The sequence below is a fragment of the Canis lupus genome, chromosome 1, assembly GCF_048164855.1.
Source record: "Canis lupus baileyi chromosome 1, mCanLup2.hap1, whole genome shotgun sequence".
NCBI classification, from domain to species: Eukaryota; Metazoa; Chordata; class Mammalia; order Carnivora; family Canidae; genus Canis; species Canis lupus.
In genome coordinates this window covers 118,987,381-119,014,145 of record NC_132838.1, presented here as the reverse complement: position 1 = coordinate 119,014,145, position 26,765 = coordinate 118,987,381, and the positions used below count along the sequence as shown (strand labels likewise).

Genomic DNA, 26,765 nt, shown 5'->3' with positions numbered 1-26,765 from the left:
ACTCATAGCCACACGCACCACCCCCCCCTTCTGAGTTTTTGGAGTATATACCAGGTATCCTATCAATTCAGCCGTGAATATTACAATGTATTGTCAGATTTAAGAAATAAGAACTTTTTTGTTAAACATTCAACAGTTCTTTAATATCATCCAATATCCAGTGTTCAGATTTCTAGTTGAATCACGAATATTATCGATGCCTTTATTTCTACTTTGTTTTATCCAGTATCCAGATAAAAAAAAAAATCCCACACATTGCAGTTGGTGGATGAGTCGTGGTTTTTTTTTTTTTTTTTGTGGATGAGTCTTTTACGTCTTTTCCGAACTGTAAGATTCTCTCCTCATCTTTATTTTTCTCTTGCTGTTTATTGGAGGAAACTGGATCCCAGGTCCTGCAGAGTTTCCCACCGTTGGGATTTTTGTCGATTGTGCCTGTCGAGAGTAGTTCAACATTGCCTTCTGCTCTTTGCATTTCCTATAAATTAAGTAAATCTAGCAGCTTGATCAGATATAGATTTTTTTCCTTGTTCCTTATTTATTTGAGAGAGAGAGAACACAAGCAGGGTGAGAGGCAGAGGGAGAAGCAGACTGCCCACTGAGCAGGGAGCCTGACATGGGGCTCGACCCCGTGGACCCTGGCATCATGACCTGAGCCAAAGGCAGATGCTTCACCCAGTTAGCCACCCAGGTGCCCCCTTTTCTTTTGGGGACAAGAATGCACATGTGTCCTTCCATCAGGAGGTGCACATCTGCCCGGCTCTTTTTTGTGATGCCAGTTAGCCACTGATAATGTTCCCACATCCATTCGTTCATTCGTGGCTGCACAATGCCATGTCCTGAATCTCTCATTCCCTCTTCAGTCTTTTAAGTGGGATGGATTTTGTGTTAGTGGGGCGAGGTGAGTCATCATTAGTGACCCTTGAAGCCAAAGTGATGGTGAATTGATTGGTTTATTCGTTGGGAAATTAAAAAAAAAACATGACCTTATGATACAGATTCTGTTGCTAACACACTATAGACCTTTCTTTCTTTCTTTCTTTCTTTCTTTCTTTCTTTCTTTCTTTCTTTCTTTCTTTCTTTCTTTCTTTCTTTCTCTTTCTTTCTTTCTTTCTTTCTTTCTTTCTTTCTTTCTTTCTTTCTTTCTTTCTTTCTTTCTTTCTTTGGTTTCTAGAGTGAATTTTCTTAAAGCGGGACCACCCCATGTTTCAAAGAAGTAGCTCTTTGTTCTCCTGAAGCCATGGAGCTTCGGGGTAGGTGGAGCCGGGAACAGGGCCGATGCTGGGGTGTCGAGGAGGGAGGCAGCCACAGTGACAGCGGGAGTTTCTGCCCAGGGCCCCGTAGTGCAGATGAGGTCACCAGCCCATGGTGACTTCCTGGTCTGTAACAATCTGCTCCACCGCACAGGGCATCCAAGGATGGTAGTAATAACAAACACCGATCAGGCTTTTTAACACGTGCCAGGTCTCATGTCAAACACTTTATATGTTTTAATACACATGATTGTGGTTTTGTTTTGTTTGTTTTTTTTAAGATTTATTTATTTGAGGGGGGATCCCTGGTGGCTCAGCAGTTTAGCACCTGTCTTTGGCCCAGGGCGCGATCCTGGGGCCCCAGGATCGAGTCCCACGTCGGGCTCACGGCATGGAGCCCGTCTCTCCCTCTGCCTGTGTCTTTGCCTCTCTCTCTCTCTCTCTCTCTATGTCTATCATAAATAAATAAAATATTTTTAAAAAAATTTTTTAAAAAGATTTATTTATTTGAGAGAGACAGAGAGTGTGAGTAGAGGGAGGGGCAGAGGGAGACAGAGAATTAGAGAAACAGACTCTCTGCTGAGTGTGGAGCCCGACCTGGGGCTTGATCTCAGGACCCTGAGATCTCGACCTGAGCCAAAATCAAGAGTTGGAAACTTAGCTGATTGCACCACCCAGGCGCCCCAGTACATGGGATTCTTATAATAAACTGATTTATTCCCATTTACGGATGAAGTGCTGAGCCGTCACCTGCATGCCAGGCCCTGTGCCAGGCCCTTTCCAGGTATTGAGCAATCATTGAATACTTTCAAAGCCCCATGAGTTAAGCACTATTACACCAGCTGACAGACGAGACTACTGAGAAGAGAGAGGCTAAGAGCCATGCCTGAGGCCACACAGCTTTGGGTTTCAGAGCCAGGGTTTGTCCTTAAGCAGCAGACTGTTGCCATGCACCTGCTGCCCCCCTTACGCTGTGATGCTCCGTATTGCCTGCCCTGGCCCCAGAGCAGAGCCTGGGCAGAGAGCGCGCCCGCATCAAGATTTGGAGGCCTGAGGGAATTTGGCCTGGGAGGAACTCCCAGCGGATTAGGGGCCAGAGCGTGATCCGTGCGGATCTAGACTCGTGCTGCAGACACAGCCAGTCCCAGGACCCACAAGCCCTTCCCTGGAGCATCTCTGAGGAGTGAGCCCTCCCTACAGGCCGGGGGGTGCTCCAGGGGTCCTGAGGTGGGGGTGGCCATTAGAAGGCTCATGTCTGGAGCTGTGAGCAGGAGCAGGGGAGGGGACAAGAGGACGAGGAACCCGGCAAGAGCGGGTGCAGAGTGGTGCAGGAGAGAAGGGGAGCTCTGGGGAGGCAGGGACTAGAGAGGGTGGATTCAGGGTGTCGGGGCAGAGTCCCCAACTACACGGTGGGACAACGATGAGGGTGAGGAGGCTGCGGTCTCAGTCCAGGATAACTATGGCTCTGACAGATTTGGGACAGGGGTACCACTCACTGAGGCCGATGCACCAGATGGGGAGCAGTTTTGGGAGAAGGGCCTGGAGACCACGTGTTTGGTTTTGGGCAGGTGGCATCTGAGTTGCTGGGCAGAGTTGCTCTGTAACTCCTCCACCCGGGACTCCAGTCTCGCAGAGAGAAGCCTAAAGCCCCCAGCCCTCCCCAGCCCTCCTCCACCTGCATCTGCTCGCAGAGGCCACACTCTCACCTGGTACCTCTCATACACCTGAGGGCAGAGTCATGGCTGGAGGAGGCAGGGGGCTGCCTGGAGGAGGGGAGCTGTGGCCTGCCTGCTTGCCCGCCTTAGCACACAGGAGGTGACCAGGTGCTGACCTACCGCGGAAGCAGTGCAGTAGGTGTGGGTGAGACCGTGGGAGCCTGGGGTCTCTCTCCAGAGCACATGCCACCGAGCATCTTGCCTGGTCTCTCACAGCTAGAAATTGGCAGAGCCGGGATGCCACTGCCCAGGGGCCCCACCAACCCCGCCAACCCCAGTTGCTTTTGTCCCCTGGGGGTAGGAATGTGTTGGCTGGAGAAAGCGTGGCCCTCACTCTTGGTCCCATGGTTACCAGGGACACACAGCCCTGCCCGCGTCATGCAGAGCCTACACTTGTCTCGTTTGTCCTGTTTCTACAGCAACTCTTTGCCCAGGGATGTCCACTCGGAGCCCTGAGAGCACTCCCAGGCTGGAGGCCCCGGGTGGACCAAGGCCGTGGGAGTAGCTGCCGAGGGGCTCGGAGTGGCTCCCCCGTGGGGGGCTGGCGGAGTCAACAGAGGCAGGTGGCCGTCCCTCCTCGGCCCTTGCCGGCCTCCGGAGCCCGGGTGCATAAGCTCAGGCTCCTTTGGGGCCAGGGGAGCCAGCACCCCCAGTTTCCGGGGAGCCATCTGCTTTCCTCCGGCAGGTGGGTTTTATTGGAATCCTCTTGAGTCTGTTTCCTGAAACCATTTTCCACCAGCATCGTGGAGCACCATATATATTTTCTACAAACCTTGCGAGGCTGACACATCCTTGTTGTGACTGTGAATATCAGAAGTGACATGTAATTGCAGTGATCCATCCTGTTAAGTAGCTGGCAATATATCATTGCGGAATCAGCAGGGCTGGGACTCTCAGAACCCGGTGTTTCTGAACAGTGCACCTGCAGCGTGTTCGAACTCTCTTACCAGACACCGCCGAGGGCTCGCGAGGGCCGCCTCGCCCTCCCGCGCCTCGCTTTAGCTGTGACCCCAGCACAGGTGAAACCAGCCACCGAGTTTCCTGGTCTTCAGAGCGCCCTGTCCTGGCCACAGAATGCACGGGCTCAAAGTCAGGGGCGGGATCCTTGGAACAGTGCTCCTTGTGCGTGTGGCCACTGGGGGGCTTCTCGCCCCTCCTCTCCCTTGTAATGTCCAGAGCGGCTCTGGGGGCTTCCATCTGGGGCCACGGGGTGGGCAGCGAGCCGGGGCAGCCCTGTCATCACTGTGGCGGCGGAGGGAAGGAAACCCTGGGCTCAACCATTGCAGGAGTGGGGCGCCTGGGAGGCTCAGCGGTTGAGCAGCTGCTGCCTTGGGCTCAGCGCGTGATCCTGGGGTCCCGGGATCGAGTCCCGCATCGGGCTCCCCACAGGGAGCCTGCTTTTCCCTCTGCCTGTGTCTCTGCCTCTCTCTTGTGTCTCTGTGAATCGATAAATAAAATCTTAAAACAAAACAAAAACAAAAAACAATTGCAAAATTGGAGACCCAAGTGGCCAGAAGCCCAGGGGCATGACGGCTGAGCCCGCCTTGACAGGATGGGTTCTTCGAGGCAGAGTCTGCATATTTCGGGGGCACTGCTCAGTGTGTTCTGTGCTAATTCTGGGGTAGTGCTGACTTGGGCTCTGGGGTGAAGGGTGCCCCCTGGAAGTGCAGAGGGCCATACTGATGGAGGGACAGACACGGGTCCCCCACATGGTAGTCAGACAGAAGCTGCCAGAAAGGGGGGTGGTGGTGTCAGGACACATGGCCCTCAAGTGTGCGCACCTGGAGCCCCTTGGTTTGGTGGCCCTTGGGGTGCCGGCTTCGGAGTCTTGTTTGCTTTTGCAGGTGGGCTTCATGAAGCCGTCCCTGGGAGGCCCCGTGGGACCCTGTCCCTACAGCAGGGGTTGCTGTGTCCCCAGACTCTCAATCTCAACCAGGCCATTCCCAGGGGCGCCCCTGGCCCTGCAGCTCCCCAGCAGCATCTGCTTCTCTGATTCGGCCTCCGAATGCGAACGTTCCCCGCCCCGCCAATCCCTGCAGAAGATGCCCCCGGGGGGTCTCCAGCCAGAATCTCACTTTCCTTTGGTGCGTTAAAATATGCTAAATGAAAAATAATGAGCGTGTAGGAACTAATAACAGGAATCACCTAATTAAATTAGGAAACAGACATCATATCGCTGTAATCTGAAAATTGATATTAATAGAGAATGGTCCCAGAATTGTTATGCTAAAGGTTCCTAGGGGTGGGAGATTAAAAAGGAGAGCAGAACAGAACACTCTGGCAACAGATCCCCTAACTTAGGTTTTAAAGGGACTAAAGGGAGACGGTAAAAAGAGGAGAGGGGATCACTGTGTGGATCTCACTGGACATACGTGGCTCGGAAAGCCACGGGGCCCCACCCGCGTGTACAAGGATGATTCCTTAAATGAGACCATGTAATTAAGCTTCGGGGTGCGTGAAACGTCGTGAGAGTCACGCTCCTTGGCACCTGGCACTGACCCCGGGGCCTTCACTTTTTCCGACACCCCGGGAGGCGGCGCGATTGTCCTCAGCTCGGGCTCCGGAGAGGGTAAGTCGGTTGCCCAAAGTCCTGCGGCCAGAGGGGCCCGAGCCAGGATTCAAAGCCGGATTGGCCCGGTTGCAAAGCCCCCCCGCTCCCCGCCCCCTCGCCCGCCTTGCCCGCTGTGACTGGTCCATGTCACGGTCTCACGCGGCAGCCGGACACCCTGACCCCAGCCCCAGGGCTCGGTGGCGGCTCGGCCACTAAAGCCCACACAAAGCCGCCTTCTCTCTGTCCAGCTGGAAAACTGGGGTCTCCTCTTGTGCCCGGGCCTGAGCAGGGGCTCAGGTGTGGGGTGACCCCTTTCCCACTCTGCTCGGCCCAGAATGAATTAGGGGTGGAGGGACCCAGGGACGGGCTCGAGATCTGTGCGTGAGAGGCCCCGGAATCACATCCGGGCCTGGGCCGAGCCCCCAGGAGGACTTGGGCCAGGGTGTCGGGGAGCGGTTGCTCCCAGGACGGAACTTCTTTCTCCCTCCCCACTCTCTCCCACCGCTGACCCCTGACCCCTATTCACCAACCAGGTGGGGGTTACCGGCCCCAGAGCCAAGCCCCCCACTCAACTCAGGAGACCTGCCTGCAGGAGCAGGAGGGCAGAGCTCCAGTCTGAGTGTCACGGGGCTCGGGGGGCGGCCTCTCTGCCTCGCTTGTCCCCCCCCCCCCCCCAGCCACATCTGGCCTGGAGTCTCTGCCGTGTGGCGGGAGAGGGGGAGCTCAGGACACACAGGGAATCCGAGAGCTGTGCTCACCACCAGCATGGGGAAGAGCCCCGTGGGGTGTGGAGGTCCCCCTAATCTTTCCGAAGGCCTAAGTTGTCGATGCAGGCAGCAGAGAAATGGTTCTGTGCCAGGAGAGGGTCCAAGGGCAGGGCTGTTGCTATGGTTGCTGTCCTTCTCCATGGCCACTGGGTGGTTCTTGGTTTTTTAAACCCTGCAAAGGTCATGGTGGTAGTTATGACAACAGAAACCGACGCTGGAGCGTCGGTTCCGAAGGCTGATGCAGGTCCGGGGTGCAGGGAGCCCTGGCGAGGCCCGCGTGCGTTTGGTTCAGGCCTCGGTGGGGCGCTCATCGGGGCCCCACTCCCTGTCCCCTCCTGGTTATGGTGACACCTTTCTTGTGATTTAAGGGTCGGTGTGGGTCTTCTCCCTCCTGACATATTTGCGGGAAGTTAGGGGTTCAGAAAGACCCCCGTCTAGGCCATAAGCTCACCATGACCTATCTGCTGGGGTTTTCATCATAGAGCTTATTTCTGGGATTTGTGGCTCTGCGGTTTTAATTTGAATCAGTTCTCTCATTTAGGATGTTTTATTTATATGGAAAAAATAGTTGAGCTAACATGGGTTCCATTGACCTCAATAGCTGCTTCTTGGGGACCACCCCCCTCTCCCTGCATAGACCCTGGCCCCTAATGGATGGGTAGGAAGCAAAGCAGACAGGCCTGGGCCACTGCTCAGCCCCAGCCAAGAGTTCTGTGCAATGCGGGACCCCGAGTGCCCAGACTCTCCGGTCTATTTATTTATTGTTCCAAGGAAGCTAGGGACCTGCAACATATTTCTGTGAATTCTCCTGATTTTTAAGTGGCTGCTCAAATTTTTGAAGCCTAGAAGACTGTTCCCGAGTCGGACAACAGTTGACACTTGTACTTCCTATCGGTTGGATGGACAGGAAGGAGAGGGTCTGTCCCGTATCCCAAACCTCCCTGAGGCTGAGCACGGCCCCCTCCTGCCCTCACTGTGCAGCCCCCACGCCCCAGGACAATTGCTCAGGTGCAAATATTTGCACCATTAGCACCAGCAAGCTTTTGTTGCTGTGAGCAAAAGAAGGATCATTTCTGGACCAACCTTCCCGCAAGGGGTTGGGCTGTGGGCCCCCTGTGGGGCGGGCTTGGGTTAAAATGGAAATCCCGTTTCCCACAGTGACGGCAGGGTGGGCTACCCTGGTCTTGTCTCTTCCCCGCCTGGAATCCGGCCTGGGGTAGTCACACCTGTTGGGCTCCTAGGAGAGGGAGCCAGCCTGGCCCAGCAAGGGCCACTGTGCAGTCCTCCTCCCCCGCTGCCTCCGTGGCAGGGACGGTGCCACCGGGGCTGGGAGTGGGACCAGAGAGTTCCAGAGAACACTCCCGAGAGCCTCCAGGGAGGCAGCACCAGGGGAATGTGATCTGAGCAGGGGTGACAGTGTGAGTGCTGAGCACCTGCTGTATACCAGGCACTGCGCTTTACCAGCACCCCCTCACTGAAGCCTCCTAGCACCAGGTCTCTCAGGTAGGGAAAGAGGCACAGAGAGGCAGAGACATTTGCCCGGGGTTACACAGCCAGGAAGCGGCAGTGTCTAAACTAGATCCCCCAAGACACGGGGTCTCACTAGCGACAGCCACTCGGAGCTGAGACACCGTGCTGGAGGCCGGCCTGGGGGCCTGTGCCACACTGCTGTGCTGGCGTTTGGGGTGTGCTTCATTCCTGGGCATTGCAGACATGTTCCAGTCGGTGCGAACGTGTATGCTGGTGACGGGATGGGACCCCTGTGAATGCATGTGCATGTCTGGCTCCCATCCACAATTGTGTGTCCAAGTGTGTTTGTGTACAACCATGACGTACAAGTGTGTGTGCTTCGGGCTCACGGCTCAAATGGGACAGTCTGGGGTTGGCTGCACATTGACCCACCTGCCCCGAGCAGGTGCAGGACGCACGCAGTCAGGGCTCCGGGCTGAGGCGGGTGACTTCAGCCCCCACAGGGGGAGCTGTCTGCGGGCTGTCAGCCAGGGAAGTGGGTGAGGAATTGCCGTTCCAGCAGGAACCCGGAGAAACCAGTTATTTCAACCCCGTTGCCTGAGACCTGGGTAGACCAAATAATGAAATTACATCCGTGATATTTCAGGTCGAATGATCGCTGCTCGAATTAGTTCCTTCCCAGAACCAAGCCAGAAGTAGCGGCAGTAATTAAAGGATTTGTGGGCTTAAACCAAAGTCTGCTCGTCAGGCGTGTGCAATATACGGGGTTTGCAAAGTGAGGGTGGGCCTCACCCCTTTCCCCAGGAGTGCGAGTGGGCACGAGAAGCCCACAGGCCAGCAGGAGGCGGGTTCTGATGGCTGGGGGCACTTTTCCACTTTTACTCATTTTATTCCAGAAGTACTTACTGGGCCACAGCCTGGCTGGGCACTGGGATTCCGCAGAGAGCTGGACCACGAGGTCCCTGCCCGTGTGGAACTCACCGTGAGGAGGGTGATGGGGAGCTCCTGGCATCCGCCCTGTCTCCTTCCCAGGCTGGCCGCTCAGCAATGTCCCAGGAACTGGGATCCTGACCCTCGTTCTACCTCAGGGCTTGCAAATTAAAGTCTGAGGCTGGGACCCCGCTAGGATTCCTGCTCATCAGAGAAAGGGCAAGAAGAGCATTTGTATGGCCCGACCTCCACTTACCCCATCCTGTGTCCTACTAGAGAGAGGGCCAGGGGAGCCAGACCCAACAACAGAATCATACCCAAGGCCAGAACATCCCTCCATCCAACCACTTGTTTTTTATTTTTATTATTTTTAAAATTTCTTCCATTTGCTTCACGGATGGAAATATACAGCTCTCCTCAGGGGACACAAAATGCCACGATCCCATGAAAGCAAATACCCAACCGTATGGTCAGCCTCGTCAGTGTGGCTACCCACCCTGGGTAAAATAGGACCTGAAACTTCTTTAAAACCCAAAGAGGAAAGAGAAATCCCAGGAGCCAGGAAAGGGGAGGGATTCAGGAGAAGCAGTGAGCTCCAGGGGATGCCTGCCAAGGCTAGGGGCTACGACTTTCTTAAAAAAAAAAAAAGAAAGAAAAAAAAACAGCTTTATTCAGGTATAATTCACGTGCCATAACATTCACCTATTCAAGTGTACACAGCAGTGATTTTTAATGAATTTACGGAGCTGTGCAACTTTCCCCACAATCCAGTTTTAGTATTTCCATTGCCCCCCTCCCAAATCTCATGCGCATTTATGGTCGCCTCCTGTTGCCCCACACAACCACAAATCTGCCTTCTGTCTTTCTAGATTTGCCTTTTCTGACCATTTCACATAATCTTACGATATGTCGTCTTTTACATCTGGCTTCTCTCACTGAGCATAATGTTTTGGAGACCCATCCACACACTGTAGCATCTTCCTTCCTCTTTATCCCTGACTTAATACTCTATCACGTGGCATTGTGGTTTATCTGTTTGGCGGTGGATGGGCATTTTGGGTTGTTTATACTTTTTTTTGGCTCTTACGAATAATGCCACTACGAATGCTCTCATGTCTCCGTGTGAACACATGTCTTCATTTCTCTTGGGTGGATGCATGAGAGTAGAATTGCTCAGCTGTATAGTAAATTTATGTTGAATTTTTAAAGAAACTGCCAGCCTGTTGCCAAAATGGCACCATTTCCATTTCCCACCAGCCAAGCACGAGGGCTCCAATTTCTTCACATCCTCATCAACACTGGTTATTATCTGTCTTTTTAATTATAGCCATTCTAGTGGGTGTGAAGTGGTATCTCATTGTGGCTGTAATTTGCATTCACTAAAGACTAATGATATTGAGCATATTTTCATGTGTTTATTAGCCATTCGAATATCTTCTTTAGAGAAATATATATTCAAATCTTCGCCCATCTTTTAAATTGAGTTATTTGTCTTTTTACCGAGTTGTTATTCTGTATTTTGTAGATCCAAGGACTTATTAAATCTGCAAGTAATTTCTCCCATCTGCAGCTTGTCTTTTCATTTTCTTGATGGTGCCTTTTGAAGTGCAAAAGTTTTTAAATTTGGAGAAGTTCGTTCCATCAGTTTGTTTTCTTTTGGGGATCATGCTTTTGGTGTTGCATCTAAGAAGTCTTGGCTTAACTCTAAGGTCATAAAGACTTTCTCCTATGATGTCTCTAAAAGTTGTATAGTTTTAGTTCTTACATCTAAGTCCGTGAATCATTTTGAGTTAATTTTCATGTTTTGCGGGAGGTGAGGTTCTAACTTTATCTTTTTGCTATATGAATATCCGGTTGTCCCAGCACCACTTGTTGAAGGCTGTCTTTTCCCCATTGTATTGCCTGGGTGCTTTGGTCAAAAATAAGTTGCCCACAAATGTGAGGGTTTATCTCTAGGGTCTCAATTCTATTCTGTGGAGCCATATGTCCATCCTTACACCAGTAGTACAACGTCTTGAATATTGTAACTTTGTAAGTTTTGAAATCCGGAAATATGAGTCCTCCTGCTTTGTAGTTCTTTTTTAAGATCATTTTGGTTACCCTGGGTCAGTGTAAAGACTATGTAAATTTCCGTGTAAATTTTAGGATTTGTCCATTTCCACCAACAAAAAGCCTACTGGGATTTTGATGGGTGTTACATCGGATCCAACAATCGACTTCACAATCATGAGTCTTCCAATCCATGAACATGGAATGCCTCTCCATTTATTTAGGCCTTCTTTAGTTCCCGTTAGCAATATCGTTTGCTTTCAGCAAGTCTCATCCTTCTTTTGTTAAATTTATTCCTAAGAATTTTATTCTTTTCAGTGCCTTAGTGAATGAAATTGTCTTCTTAGGTTCATTTCTCATGTGTTAGGTATTATTGCTAATATATAGAAATGTTCATTGCTAATATGTAGAAATACAATAGACTTTTCTATATTAATCTTATGCCCTGCAACGTATTAAGTTTAGCAGTTTCATTGTATGTGAATTCCCCAGGATTCTTGAAATACAGGGTCATGTTGCCTGCAAATTTTACTTCATTTTCCATCTGAATGCCTTTTTCTTCTTGCCTATGTGCTCTGGCTACAACCTGTAGTACAATATGAAATAGAAGTGGTGAGAATAGACTTCCTTTGTCATGTTTTCAATCTTGGAAGGAAAGCTTTCACTCTTTCTCCATTAAGTATAATGGTAGCTATAGGAGTTACGTAGACGACCTTTACCACTTTGAGAAAGTTTTTTTTTCTACTGCTAGTTTCTTGAAAAAAAAATTTTTTTTACCCTGAATGCATGTTTTGTCAAATGCTTGTTCTATATCTAATGGGATGCTTATGTAGTTTTATCCTATACTCTGTAAATATGGTGTATTAGACTAATACATCAACCTTGAATTCTTGAAAATAAATCCCACAGGCTCATGGTATATAATCCATTTTGCATGTTGCTGGATTCAGTTTACTAAGGTTGTATTGTGGGATTTTTTTGTGTGTGTGTGTGGAAGAATTGTCGAGTTTTCTTGTGATGGTTTTGTCTGGCTTTGGTATCAGATTAATATAGGTCTCAGCATGAGTTGGGAGGTAGTTCCTCCCCCTCTTCTGTTTTTCTGGAAGACTTTGTATAGGATTGGCATTATTTCTCCTTTAAATGTTGGGTAGAATTTGCCATGGAAGCCGTTGGAATTGGACTTTTCTTTGTGGAAAGTTTTTTTTTTTTTTTTTTTTTTTTTAAGATTTCATCCATTCATTCATGAGAGAGATTGGCAGAGACACAGGCAGAGAGAGAAGCAGGCTCCCTGCAAGGAGCCCAGTGCGGGACTCGATCCCAGGACCCCGGGATCACGCCCTGAGCCAAAGGCAGACGCTCAACCAGTGAGCCACCCATGTGCCCCTGGGGGAAGATTTTCAAATTACTAATTCAATTCCTTTACTATTGGATTATCCAGATTTTCTGCTTCTTAAGTCAGCTTCAGTAATTTGTCTTTTTAAGACTTTAGTCATTTCACTCAAGTTGTTCATTCATGGGCAAAAAGATGTTGATAGCGTTCCCCTGTATTTGTTAGTGACGCCCCTTCTTTTGTTCCTAATTTTAGTAATTTGTGTGTTCTCTTTTTCGTTTGCAAGTCAAGCTAAAAGTTTATCAACTTTGTCACTCTTTTCAAAGAACCAACTCTTAATTTCATTGCTTTTTCTGTTTCATGTCTTTTCTGTTTTCTGTTTCTCCGATTTCTATTCTAATATTTATCATTTCCCTCTCTTGGCTTGCTAGGAGTTTTTTTTTTTTTTTCTAGTGTCTTAAGGTAGAAGCTTAAGTTATTGATTTGAGATCCTTCTTTTCTAAGAGACACTGCAGCTATAAATTTCCCTCAAGCACCGCTTTATCCATAGTCCACTTTAGTGATCTCCAGTCCCAGAACTCCTTAAATATCTGTCTGGTCTGCTGGTCTCTTGCTCCCCCGACCTTGTATCACAACCTCAGATGGCTGAGATTTTGGAATTCTTATTTTCAACAGCATTCCAGGACATAGGATTTTTCGATCTTCGTGGCCTGCTCTACGTTGGTAGAACTTCAGTCAACCAGGGAACTGGGTGGGGGTGACGGAAGCTGACTCAGGCTAAAATGCCATAGGCTCATTCTCCTCCTCCTGAGGTTCAGTAGAATTTCTTGACTAAATGCTTCTTCTTATTTTCTATATCTCAATTTCTAGAATGCTTACCTGGTTGGGATTTTAAAATTTTTACTTTTATTTTTTTCCTGTCCTGTCATTTCTTTTTGGGGAAGGAATTTGCCAGTCTCCTCACTCCCATCATTCCAGAAGTCCTTACGTCATTCCTACATTCAGGACCGGCGTCATGATGTCTACGCAGGCAGGAGATGAGGTCTCTGGCCTAACCAAGGTGCTGAGCTGGAGTGTAGCCACTCTGTAAATAGCACCCTCAGGAGGCATCAAAATCCCTGCCCGGTGGCCCAGTTTGCCAGAGACTGTCCCAGTTTACACCCGTGGTCACGTGTAATTATTACCAGTGTTCCTCCCACTCTTAGAGGTGGCTTAATTTTAATGACAAACTGTCGTGTAGCTGTGATTCTGTAAGATGAAAATTTAACCAGAAGGAGTGGGATGCAGGAAGTAATGGTAAAATAATAAGTTGTCAGCATGTAGATAAATATAAGTAAGTGTTTTCTTTAAAAATAATCGTAAGCACTCATTTTGTGGGTGGTTAGGAACTGCAGTGATGTGGAAGTTCAGATGGGGGACAGTAATTAGGGTTAAGAAATCGAAGGGAGCCTAAGTCTGTCAGGTGGGGCCTGTGCCAGGTGCACTGGGGTGACCTATGACAATTAGGGGGTGTCGGTGCCGGAAAACGCTGGAATGTTGGGATCGTAATAAACTTTGGACTTTATTTTAAAACGTGTAGTCATGTTTAGTCCATGCTAACCCCTGGAGGTATGATCCCTACCTCCTGAGCCTCTGGGTAGCCCCACTCCTAGGGCTGGTTGCCCGTGTAATCACTTCTTGTTCCCCTGGTGATGGGGGGATCCCCAGCCTGTGGTTATGGGGATGGCCAACGTGTCAGCACCAGACAGATGAGCTCAGCAGCAGTTGGTGAGTCACATGCGCTCACAGCCTGGGGAGGAGGAGGACGCCCCATGCCACGCAGGGTCACAGCGGCGGCTGTCGGAGGCAGGCTAATAATATGAGGAGGGTGGGATGCTCCCCGGTTTTCGCAGGAAGATGTCCCTGGCTTATGTGAATAATTCTGTGGGCTGGCAGCCCACCACCACCTGTGCTCAGGTGAGCAGGAACTGTGCTGGGTCCCGTGGATGAGGGCGGTTGTCGGGCTCAGGGACCTCAAGTGCAGGAGCAGAGTGGAGAAGGAACTTACAGTGGCACCTTTGGGGGGGGGGTCCTCCCAGTTTTACCAGATATCAAGGCAGCACGTGACACTGGGCCTGAGTAGAAACACGTCATCCCGAGTGGGGGCCGCCTTGAGGCAAAGTGAGCCGGGAAAGACCTCCCCCTGCCCGGCCCCTGTCCAGCCACGCTGCCTGTCTGCTTATCCATCCCTCTCTCCACCTGTGTCCCCATCTGTGTCTCTCTTCATTCACAGGGACGTGCTCTAAACCCATACCCCTGGGGCCTGGATTGCACCTCCTCCAAAAACAGCCTAGGTGGACACTGGCCAACCATGGGACCCGAGCCCAGTGTTGGCGCTTCTGGCACTGACCCCCCCCCAACCTGCCATAGGTACCCCAGGGCACCTGGCACAGGCCCCCTCATCCCTGATCCACGTGGGGCGTCTGTCGCCCATGGTCTGTAGCCTGGCAGGGCTTGCTGCCGTTTCCAGAACCACAGTGGGGTTCAGCGGGTGGGTGAAGCGAGGTCTCCCTGGCCACCGACGGCTCCTCCCAGCCCACGGGCTCTGCAGACGGGCCTCGTCTGGTATCTGCTCCCCCAGTGTAGGAGTGACGATGGGGCACCCCTGGCAGGCACCCGTGCTTGGGAGCCGCCCCGCATTGGGTCAGCAGGAAAGGCCTCGCAGGCTCCCACCCCTGCCGTCTCTGGGGCACTGTCTCACATGCCACCATGTGTGGGCAAAGCACCTGCGTCCCCTCCCTCTCCCCCTCCCTGGTGTCTCCGTCCTCAAGGCCTGTAGCGACAGGCAAAACCCAGACAGTTCAGGGTATGACTATGGGAGAGGCTGGGACTGGGGTTTTGAACCTGCCGATTAGTTTGAGCCGCTGCACTCCCCCCCCTCTACCCCCCCAGAGCCGGGTGGGGGGTACGGGGCTGGAGGAGGGCATGCGGCCTCCATCTGCCTGGAACCAGGAGGGAATGCTTGTTAATGAGGCCGTCAGAACCCGATGTCCGCGCTGCCCCCTGGACCACGCAGGCCCGAATCGCTGGGAGAGGCCCTCGGGCAACTGCATCGTGCAAGCAAGTGTGAAAGCCACTGGATTCGGAAGAGTGTTTCTCTGGCTCCAGTGTGACTACAGATCGCTTGGAACACCTGTGAAGATGCAGACTCTGATTCTGTAGATCTGGGTGGGCCCAAGATCCCTGCGATTTTCTTTTCTTTTTTTTTTTTTATTCTCTAAGTTTTATTTTTTTATTTGAGAGAGAGAGAGAGAGAGAGAGAGAGGGAGGACCCACGAGCAGGGGGTGGAGGGGTCACAGGGGGAGCAGGAGAGGGACAATCTCAAGCCGACTCCTCGCTGAGCATGGAGCCAGGATGCGGGGCTCGATCTCACCACCCTGAGATCATGACCTGAGCGGAAACCGAGAGTTGGATCCTCAACCGACTGAGCCCCCCAGGCGCCCCAAGGTCCTACGGTTCTAACACGGAGGGTTTATATTTAGAATCATGCTACTTAATGTCTCCCCGTAGGCCGATAGAATCAGTAACACTTGGGAGCTTCCTAAAAATGCAGATTTTCAAGGCCTGACCCCAGATCTACTCAATTAGAATCTGCATTTTAACAAGATCCTGGGTGGTTTGAATGCACTTGAAGGCTGAGAAATTGCTGGTTTAGGAAACATTAATGGCCTCGCAAGCCTGAGAGAGAGAGAGGATGCTTTCAGCCCCATCAGGGATCACAAGCAAACATGTCTTCGTCACCAGATGACAAAGCCCTGGCTCAGGTCCTTTCAGCTGCTGGCAGCTCTTTCTTCCCAGGACTAGAACGCAGCTGAGTGTGGCTCTCCTTTGTCTTCCAAGCCCCCTGCTCCTGCCCCCCTCCTTACCTATCCCACCCCATGTGGGATCCTGACTCCAGGCTTGCCCCAAGCCTCTGAACTTGGCTCAGCTTCGCAAAACGGTCCAGCCCACGGGGAGGACTGTGCAGCCTAGTGACCACGCAGCACTCTCTCCAACACAGCTTCCCCCCTCCAGCCCACCCTGGCAGACACCTGACCCCAGCACCACCCACTTCTCTTTAAGTGCAACACCCGTCCAGGATGTTTGCTGTGTTTTCATGTTTGCCCAGCTGCCATCTGAGCTGCACCCACTCCTCCAGCCAGTAAAGAGCTCCAGCCTCACCCCGAACAAGGTCTCTCGCTGGTCCTTCTCTTCCCCCACTCACCCAGGGCTGCTGTTTGGTCAAGGCCATGGGTGTGCTATGAATGGCCTGAAGCTCCTAATCCACTGTCTAGCTGTCATCCCCTGCCTTGTCCTCAGTGTGGTCTGAGCCCCTACAAGAGCTCAGGGCCAAGCCCCCATTCCCAGGGGTGGGTAACATGGGGCTCTTGGCTGCAACTTCTTCTGGAACTGGGGTCAGGAAGGGAAAGCAGACCCAGAGGGTTGGTTTCTTGACTGATGGGGACAGCCTTTGGGGGGAGCACTAGTAGGTCTGTGATTTAGGAAACAGAATACAGTAGTTCCTGGGACCGTCAGTTCTGCATCAGCTCGGCAATTTCTCATTGCCTTGGCAATCCAGCAGCTTCAACCTCTTTTCTGGGCATCAGTGTCTACTCCGGCAGGAGGTGACAAGATCCCTGGAGCTGTGCAGATCTTCAGAGGGCAGACAGCTTGCCACTCAGGATGACCTTTACCTTCTTGCTGCATTAACTGACCTTTATTGTCGCCCAGCTGCCTGCATATCATATGATCCTGTCCAACCATCCGTCCATCTGTCCATCCATTTGTCCAGCAAGCAGTTGTTGAGCAACTGCCATGTGGCTGGCCTCATGCTGGCTTCTATGAGTTCAAGGCCCTCCAGGTCAAACAGCAATGCCTCTGTGGGTCCAGAGGTCCCTAGGGAAGCTTGGAGGTCAGGAAATCCACAGGGATTTTTTTACCAACACGAAGGTGAGCCCATTCAGAAGATACTCTCAACACGTGTACACTGCAGGCCTGCCTACCACCTCCTGCCAGATTCTTCTTACACAAATGTAATTTGCATTAACACAATCACACTCTGCCTACCATAATCTCTTTCCTTGCACCTATCGCTAGGTGATAGGCCGTGCTTTTCCACACAAACATGTGGATTGTTTTTATCCTTGCTCGAAGGCAGCTGTACAGAACCCGCTGTGACAGTGTAGCATTGGTTTAACGAGCTCCCTGTTGATTTATGCTTAAGGTATTTGCAGTTTTTGGCTGGTTCCGGAATCATTTCTATTTCCTCTGGAGTCATCTTTTTCTATTTGCTTCTCTAGGTCTCTCTCGTGTTGGAGGCTGTCCTCACATGCCTGGTGGCTCTCGTGCGTGGTGGCCCTTAGATATCCATTCATAGTTGAGCATGGGGGACCAAGCACCAGACGGACGTGTTCTAGGGGGCAGGGCCTTCCTCCACGGGGTAGGTGAGGAGTCAGCCATCTGGCTGGAGAGTTTCAAGGGGGGATGTGCTCCTTCGCTAGGGCTGCCACAAACTGCCGTAGACTGGGGGGCTCAGACAAGAGGTCCTGGAGGCCAGGAATCCAAGACCAAGCTGTTGATTGGCAGGATTGCTTTCTTCCGAGGCCTCTCTGCGTGGCCTATAGATGGCGTCTTCTCCCTGTGTCTTCACCCGGTCTGTCCCTCCCTGTGTCTGAACTTCCTCTTCTGGTGAGGACACCAGTTACATTGGACTAGGACCCACCCCAGCGACCTCAGCTTAGCTTCCTTGCCCCTGTACATTCAGCTCCATGTCCCCTTCACCCTGGGGAATCTGTCACTGCCCACCATCTACTTTCGAACTTCCAAAATTTTGTTGGAATCCGTGCCGCCCCCTTTCCAGCTCTTGCTGTTCCCATGCGCTTGTTTTGTTCCCTTGCTGTCATGACACTGGGATCTTGGGAGGAAGATGAGATGAATGGACGTGTTCAGTCCACTGTGTCCTCCCAGAAGCCTCCTGGCTTCTCCCCAAGAAGAGGGATAAGCCCCGGCCTGCCAGGGAGGGCTCTGAAGGCTGCAGCTCCCTGGGCCTTGGGTGCAGCCTGTGGAGCTGCCCTTGGAAAATCCTGAATCCCTGTTGCTGTGCGGAGAGAGAAGGAGCCTCCCTGGGAGGCTCGGGTTCCCAGGGCCTGGCACCTGCCTTGCCTGCCAGCCTCCTCTCCCCAGTGATGTCATAGGTGTGACACTGTCGAGCCAGAGACAAGGTGGGTGTCTGACACCTCCAAAATAATACGTGTTTTCCAAACTGTTGCTGAAGCTGCTAAAATGTTTTTTAAAACCATTTACACTTCCCTTGATATAAGGCAAATACCTTCTGTCAGCCCGGCGTGGGTCGGGTGGGGGCGCCTGAGGCTGGAGAAGCCAGATCAGAGCAGCCCTGGGCCTTGGGGCTCCCCAGGACATAAGGGGGGCTCAGGGGAGACCCAGGCCTTGGGGGGGTGTCTGCAAGGGAGGGGGACCTATAAGACGGGCAGAGGGCGAGCAGCTGTTACCAGGTAATCTGTGTTGACAGTGATCTGTGTTTGGCTCTAGTGAAATTGTCCCTTCCAAGGCCTCTCTGTGTCCTTGCAGGGGAGCGGCTTTGTGGCTGAGGATACCCCCCACCCCCGCACACTTCTGGCTTCTGTTTTGGAAAGTCTGAGCTCATCAAGGGCTTACTCTAGAGAAAAGAGACAGAGGGGATGTCTTTGAAAGATGTGAGATGGGGCACCTGGGGGGTCAGTCGGTTGGGTGTCTTACTTGGGCTCAGGTCATGATCTCAGGGTCCTGCACAGCGGGGAGTCTGCTTCTCCTGCTCTGTCTCCCTCCCCCTCACTTGTGTGCACTTGCTCTCTCTGTCTTAAATAAATAAGATCTTTAAAAGAAAGACAGACAGACATGATATAGATGCAGTGACCAAAGCTGAGGGCAACAGGGTTTGCCCAGGGCTAGGAAGAGATGGTATTTGGAGCTCCCTGGGTGGTGAGTGACAGGCCCAGGGAGGTGACAGGACTGCAGGGCACACCTGGGGAGACTAGCCAATGCCAGAGGGTTTAACCATCCACCTGCTTGCAGTGGCCAAGGAGGACCAAAGCAGGGGGCCCTCCCTGGAGACCCCAGCCTGTCTAGGCCTGGGAGGGGAGCTTCCTGGGACCCTCGAGAGGGGGAGGGGCGCACATGGCCTAGCCTCACCCTCCCTTTAGCGGGATGGGCCCTGCAGCAATTTATTTTGGGGTACAAGACACAAAGGAGCTTGTGCAGTGGGCCCCAAACCATCACAACAGGCCCGGGCTTTCTACGGTGTGTGACCTGCCAGCAGCTCCCCAGCCAGGGAGGCCAGCCGGCCTGTGATGTAACAGTAGCGCCGATGGCAGCTGCTGCTCACTGTGTGTCGCCGCAGGGTGACTGCAGGGAGGCCTAGGGCCACGAGGGGCACTTCCCATCGTGAGAGCTTCGGCACTGTCTGTTCCCTCCGTGAGCAGGGTCTGGGAGGCAGGGCAGTCTTGCTGGCTGCCTCGGTGGCTCCCGGCTGCAGGGGCTGGGAACTTACCCCTGGAGCTAGGCCCACCCGACCTGAGAACCCAGTCAGAGACAGAGAAGAACCAGAGGTCCCTGGTACCCTGGGGAGTGGCAGGCAGGGACTGTGTGGGCCCTGTGGTGTCTACAACACACCACACCTGCTCACACCACACACACACACACACACACACACACACACACACACACACACCACCATCCCACTGGCATGTGTCCACCAGCCGAACTCCTTCCCAGCTGCAGCTCCTCTGCCGAGCCTGGCATGTGCTCACCGAAGAGGGAGCAGCCCTGTCCCCACCTTCACCCTCTGGGGCTCCCACGGTGGTTGAAGCACCCCGTGCTGATGGGAACTTGGCAACTTCTCCAGCCCAAAACCACGAGGATGCAGGACACAGGGAGCAGCAAAGGAGCGCCGTGTAGGAGCTTCCGAGGGCAGGACCCTGCTCACGTGTCCTGAACGCCACCCCTTGGATCCTTTCCCCCTCAAGGTCCAGCCTCGCCTGGGAGCTGGGGCCACAGGTGGGGGACCCTCACCCCCACCCCCATCAAGGATGACTGTGCGCCCACGGTTGCTGAAAGCAGAGGCAGCCAGCACTGAGCTCTGACCTAACCTGGACACGGGGAGGAATGGTGCCTGGACGCAAGCAGACTCAAGCCAGGGCAGCCGGAGCTTGGTCTGACCAGAGATGCTCTCAGCCCGTCCTTGGCCTGCACCTAAGGCCATCCTCAGGCCCCAGCCCCTTTGTCCCAGATACGCCTGGTCTGTGGCAACAGGAAGCCCAGAGTCCTCATATCTGCAAATGAAACCCCTGCGAGAAGTGACAGGGCCTGACAGGAAGCCTGGTGGTCTCTGGAGCCCTTCCTTGGGGTCCCCGTGGCCACTCCATAGAAACGCAGTTCTAAGGTCTCTGGAGCCGGTGTTGGCATGAGACGTGTGCACTTGCCTTGCCACCAGCAGAGGGTGCCCTGAGCCAGCTCATGAGGGTCTAGTCCTCAGTCCTCTGACCTCCTCAGTCCTCTGAGACTGGGCAGCCCCAGGACGGGACTCAGGTCTGTTCCTGTCTCTGTCCTCCAACAGCCACCTTCCCATCTCCCATCACCATAATGGATGCAGGAGCAGCTCATGCTTGGTGCTTAATAATTGTCTGTTGGGTGGCTGCAGGGATGGATGGATGGATGGATGGATGGATGGATGGACGGACAGATGGATGAAAAGGAAAGGAAGGGAGGGAGGGAAGGACAAATGGTTGGATGGATAGATGGATGGATGGATAAACAGATGGGTGGGTGAGTGGATGGATGGGTAGGTAGATGGACAGATGGATGGTGGGTGGTTGGACAGATGGACAGAGTATGGATGGTTGAGTGGGTAGATGGACAGCTGGACAGAGGATGGACAGATGGCTAGGTGGATGGGTGAATGGGATGGTGATGGATGGACAGAAGGCTGGTGGGTAAATGCACCATGAAAAGGAACCTAAAGGGGATCCCTGGTGGCTCAGCGGTTTAGCACCTGCCTTTGGCCCAGGGTGTGATCCTGGAGTCCCGGGATCGAGTCCCGCGTTGGGCTCCCTGCATGGAGCCTGCTTCTCCCTCTGCCTCTCTCTCTCTCTCTATGTCTCTCATGAATAAATAAATTTAAAATTTTTTTTAAAAAATTAAAAAAAAAAAGGAACCTAAAGGTCAGTAAAGGTTTATTGGTGCAGCGAAGCCATAGCTCCAGCTGCGGATGAAACTCTCTTAGGAACCAGAAGCTTAACAGCATCTCCAGGCAGAGGGCCCAGGTGTTGCTAAGGTCTTGCAGGCTCCATGCCCAGTGCTCCTGTGCCCCCCTTCCCTCTCCAGCCTGGACTGGGCAGTCATGGCAGGGGACACAAACCTGGAAGGCGCGTGACTGCGGAGACGAGGTTTCTGGGCAGCAACAACCGTGCCCCACCCGAGGGTGACTGCGGGCCCCCGCCCCCACCCGGCGCCTCCCTCCCCTGCTTCCCCTTTAGCGGGGGTGCTGGCAGGGGTGCTGGCGTGAGTAGGCTAAGTGGATCAATAGCGTGTCAGCCGTTGTCGGGAGCAAGCGGCATCAGTCCAGGGCTGAGTGACAGCTAATCATTTCTCACCTGGCGCTGCCCTCGCGGACACCTGCGGGCTCTGCTCCGGGCGGCTGGGGCCCCGCGGCTGGTGGACGCTGCCCTACTCCCCTGCAGCCCCTGCTCCCCCACAGCCCATGCAGCCCCTGCAGCCCCCAAAGTCCCTGCAGCCCCTGCAACCCCCGCAGCCCCCTCCCCCTGCAGCCCCTGCAGCCCCCACAGCCCCTGCAGCCCCCTCCCCCTGCAGCCCCTGCAGCCCCTGCAGCCTGAGGCCGCATCTCCGCCCCTCGCCTGCCCTCCTGCCAGTGCACCGCTTAGGGGAACGCGTGCCCAGCCAGGGCTTGTGAGCACACGCGTGCCAGGGAGTGTGAGAGACAAGTACGTGCGAGCTTACCTGGATGGGGAATGCCTGGCCCTTGGGGCACGCCCGAGGGCACATGTGCCAGTGTGCACATATGGCTGTGTTGGTTTGACAGTGTGCACATCTCCCAGTGTCCGTGAGAGTGTGTGCACACCCAGGCATATAGGAACACACGTCTATGTGAGTGTGTGTGGTCCCATAATGGTGAGCGCTTGGTACCTGTGTGTCGTCAGGCACTGCCGTACGTGTCCTCTGCCCGGGAGGGGACAGTTTGCAGGATGCCGCTCACCGGGCCTCTCCCGCACTCCCACCCAAGCTGGTGCCTGCAGTGGGGAGGGGTGGCCGGAGCCCTCTGCTCGCTCACTGCTCCTTCCCTGCCTGAGAGCAGGTGCCAGAGGGTCAGGGTGGCCTGAAGGGAGGAGGGTCCTGGGTTTATAGGAACATTTCTTTTTTTTTCCTTTCTTTTTTTTTTTTTTTTTTTTGAGTTTCTAAAGTGTCTTTAGTCTTTCTTAAAATTTAAATTTAATTAATTAACATATAAGGTATTAGCTGCAGAGTGAGCGTTCAGGGGGATGCGTCGGTTGCGTGTCACACCCACTGCTCATTACATCACATGCCTCCTTAATGCCCGTCACCCATTTACCCCCCAACCCCATCCCCTCCAGCGACACTCTGTCTCCTATAATTAAGAGTTTCTTACAGTTTGTCTCCCTCTCTGATTTCATCTTATTTTATTTTCACCCCTTTCCTCTATGATTCTCTATTTTGTTTCTTCAATTCTGCATATAAGGGAGATCAGATGATAATTGTCTTTCTGTGATGGACTTATTTTGCTTAGCATGATGCCCTCTGGTTCCATTGACGTCGTTGCAAATGGCAAGATTTCTTTTTTTTTTTGTTGTTGTTGGCTGAATAATAGTCCCTTCTGTGTGTGTGTGTGTGTGTGTGTGTGTGTGTAGACACGTCACATCTTTATCCATTCATCCAACAGGAACTTTTTTTTTTAAATATTTTATTTATTCATGAGACCCACAGAGAGAGGCAGAGACACAGGCAGAGGGAGAAGCAGGCTCCCTGCAGGGAGCCCGATGTGGGACTCGATCCCGAGACCCCGGGGTCACGCCCTGAGCCCAAGGCAGATGCTGAACCCCTGAGCCACCCAGGCATCCCCCGACAGGAACATTTTAATTGAAAGGAATCAAAGGAAGGCATCAGGTAGGGATATATTCAGGTGCTGTCTTGGTGTCTCCATTCCTCCCTCTGCTTCCCCCTATGGGCTTTGCTCCCGGGCAGCCTTGCTCCCCAGGTTGGCCCTCACATCTGCAAGTTTCCACCATCACCCTTGCTTTGTCACCTGATGAGCCGATTCCTGTGGTTGGGGGATGGACTGAACGGCTGGATCGCATGGCCCTCCTGGTGTGTATGGTGTCACCCTATTCAAACTACAGGGTCTGGGAGCAGGTGCAGTGGGGCAGAAATGGGAGATCCAGTGGGTGGAAGCCACGTGGGGATCCTTTCTCTGCTGTCTGAGGTCCGTGTCCCAGGTGTGAACAGTTACATCCAAAAGGGCCCTGGGCTACCTCCTTGGTGCCCCCAGCCCCGCCTGCGGGCTCATAGCACCTACTACACAGGCCTGGGGGAGGCTCTCAGTGACCCTGGCCTCTGACCACGTGCCCTCAACCAGGCTCCACTGGTGGTTTCCAGCCACCCAGGCCCTGAGCTGGCTCCTGGCCCTGAAACTCAAACCCGAGCCAGGCCCCATTTGTCTGATCCATCATTGCCTCATCCTCCCGACAGACCCCGACCTGCAGGCAGTGCCTCACCCCTGGGTGTGGGGCCAGGAGCCCCAAGCAGCCTCTTCCAAGAGGGGGAAGGCGCTGGGCCAGGCCCCCGGCCCTGGGGTTAGGTACAATGAGGGGGACGTCTGGCCTTCCCCAGTGTGGCCCCGTCCTAGATGAGGACACCCACGCTTCCTCGGGGTCACAGCCAGAGGAGCCACCAGCAGCCATTCCGCAAAGTGTGGCTGCAGGTTTGCTCTCAGCTGGCAAGCAACTCTTCCAAGTCTCCATGAATAATTGAAAACACCTTAAATGTGCGCCTGCGGCCTAGAGGATGCCCCCTCCCCCGTTGCGTGCAGGAGCCACCCCAAACAATGTTGCCGGGGGCGCCCCATCTGCCAGACCTGGCACTGGAGTGGGGGAGACTGGACCCGGGCCTGCCTCTCCCTGGCCTGCCCCCTGGCCCTGCCCCCTCTCCTTCCTCACCTCCCTACCCTCAGAGCCCCCCGGAGCAGGAAGGGGTCAGCTGAGAGGGCTTGCTGCTGCTGGCAGGCATGGCAACCCACCCAAGGGTTCAGGAGACAGGGTGCACCGAGAGGCTTGCTTTTGGGTGGGGACGGGGGTGGGACCAGGGAGGACAGACTCCAGGGGACTGACTGGGGCATCCCCGGGCAGCCCCTGCTCTGGGCACCTGATCTAGGGAGCCCGGAGGGAGGTGCCATACCCAGGCAGACCCCAGCTAGGGGCCAGGCCAGATCATAGCCTGCCTACAGGGGCTCCAAGGAGGAGGGACCTAGCAAGTGATGGGTAGAGGGGGTGGGTGGGTAGTGACTGCCCTGAGCTCCAGGGAGCTGAGTGTGTATGTGTGTGTGTGTGTGTGTGTGTGTGTGCGTGTGCACATGAGGGTGCAAGTGTGTCACATGGTGTGGGTGCAGTGTGGCTGGGCGTGGGGGACACAGGGGGAGACCCAGGGAACGTACCTGGGTCCCCACGTCTGTGGCTTTGTGTAATCAGGAGTGATAGGTCCCAGAGGGCATCTCCGTTTGGCTGCAGGCTGACCCCCACCCTCCGCTACTCCGGGGCACCTTGTGCCTGAGCTCTGTCTCCGCCGCCGCTCTCAGGGGCACCTCTTGGACCCTCACTCTGAGAGCTGAGCCTGAAGTCCTAATCCCTCCAACCTGGAATTCCTGGCAATGACATTTATGAAAGGTGAGAATTAAAAACCAACATGCTCTGGGCCCCGGGCCAGCCCAGCTCCCTGCCAGGCCCTGCGTGGGGTCTCAGAGTCCACACACGGCTCTTCTCCTGGCTGTTCCGCTCACGTGGAGGAGCCTCCTTCCTCGTCAGTAGGAAGGGGTGACTCTGCTTGATTTGTTCCCAATGCCACATGAACTGGAGACAGGGTCTCCCCGCGGCTCCACCCCATCCTTATCTGGGACTTCGGGGGTCTGCATAGACGGCCTGCAGAGGGAAGGCTCTGGCATGAGGGGAGCTGGGAGGACCAGGCTGGGTGGTCAGCTTCACCTCTGGCCCTGCCATTCCCCGTCCCCTGGTGTCCCCTTGTGTCCCATCATCCAGTGATGGTAGATCCTTTGGAGAGACTCAGGCCAGAGTGGCCTGGGTTCTCACCTGGTCCCGTCCCCGTGAGCCCACAGAGAAGCTGCCAGGATGGGTAGGAGTATCATTGGTGGGAGGTGCCCTGGAGAGGGTGGCTCGCTGGACGTGGAACAGTCCAGCTCCACCAGGAGGCCTTCGTGGACTGAGCAGAGGACCCTGGGACCACTGATCTCTTGAGATGACCGTGCTGCCCACTGGGAGCAGAAATGGAGCGTTGGGTAGGGCAAGGGATGAAGCCAGTTCCCACCAGATCACACAGAACGAGCCACTGGGAAGGGGCATTGAGCCACTTGAGTGTGGGGCATCAGCCTCGGTTGGGGGCTGGGGATTGGGGTGAGGTGCAGACCCTAGAGCTCCCTTCTGAATGGGAAGCAGGACGGAGCTGGGTCCGCTTCCCTGGAGCACAGAGAGCCGCCCACTAGGTGCCCCTCGATGACAGTACCAAGCACCTGACTTGGCAGGGGAAGGTGTGGCTTTGCTGCTTCGTCCCACATGCCACAAAGAGCAAAGGAGACGTGGCTGAGGGCTGTGGGCAGAGCCAGTGGGAGGGAAATGGGACAGCGGGACTGGCCCCGGGCCCCCTGCCTGCCCAGCCTCGGGGCCACCGCTCCCACCCAACCCCGGCACTCCAGCCTGTCCCCCGTCCCCGTTGGTCCTGACCTGACGTCCCCCTTCCAGCGCATGCAGAAGCCGAGATGATGCACTTTGTCCAGAATCACCTGGGGACCATGGATGGCCATGCGTCCTGCTCCCCGGACGTACCCCACAAATCACAATCCCCCCTCCACCTTCCTTTCTTTAGAACCATGTGTTTCCTTACTCCGCGGCTATGTTCCCTGGGAAAAACCTGATCTTGGGCATCGCCACCCCCAGGAAGCCTCCGTCTGCAGAGCTTGGGGTGGACAGCCTCGTGCTAGCCAAGGATGCGGGACCAGTTCCCTTAACAGCTCTCCGCGCCATGCAAGGGGTCCCCGCCCGGGGGGAGCCGGGCACGGGGAGTGGGCCTGAGTCTGTGCCTGCACCGTGTGGGCCTGGGCATCTACCAGCCTGTGGGCGTGTGTGTCCACGCCATGAGCGTCTGTGCACGTGTGTGTGCCACATAGGGGAGTGGGCCGTCAGGGGGCCCGGGGTCTGTGGCTGCCCCTGGGGGTTGCGCATCCTGTCGCGGCTGACTTCTTCATTAATCCCCTTTGTGAGCAGACTCAGGAGTTCATGTGGCGAATCTGGCCGTTCGCTCCCGTTTCCTCCGTGCCCCCCGGGAGGAGGAGCACATGTTAAATATTTGCGGTCTTGCTGCGTTAGGTTTTAAAG

The 26,765-nt window shown here is 54.0% G+C and overlaps 1 protein-coding gene across 5 annotated transcripts in view; it reads left to right on the top strand.

Annotated features, from left to right (window-relative positions):
* Positions 1 to 26,765, top strand: part of CHST8 (carbohydrate sulfotransferase 8) — a 129,085-nt gene that overhangs the window by 67,047 nt on the left and 35,273 nt on the right. The window lies entirely within an intron of this gene.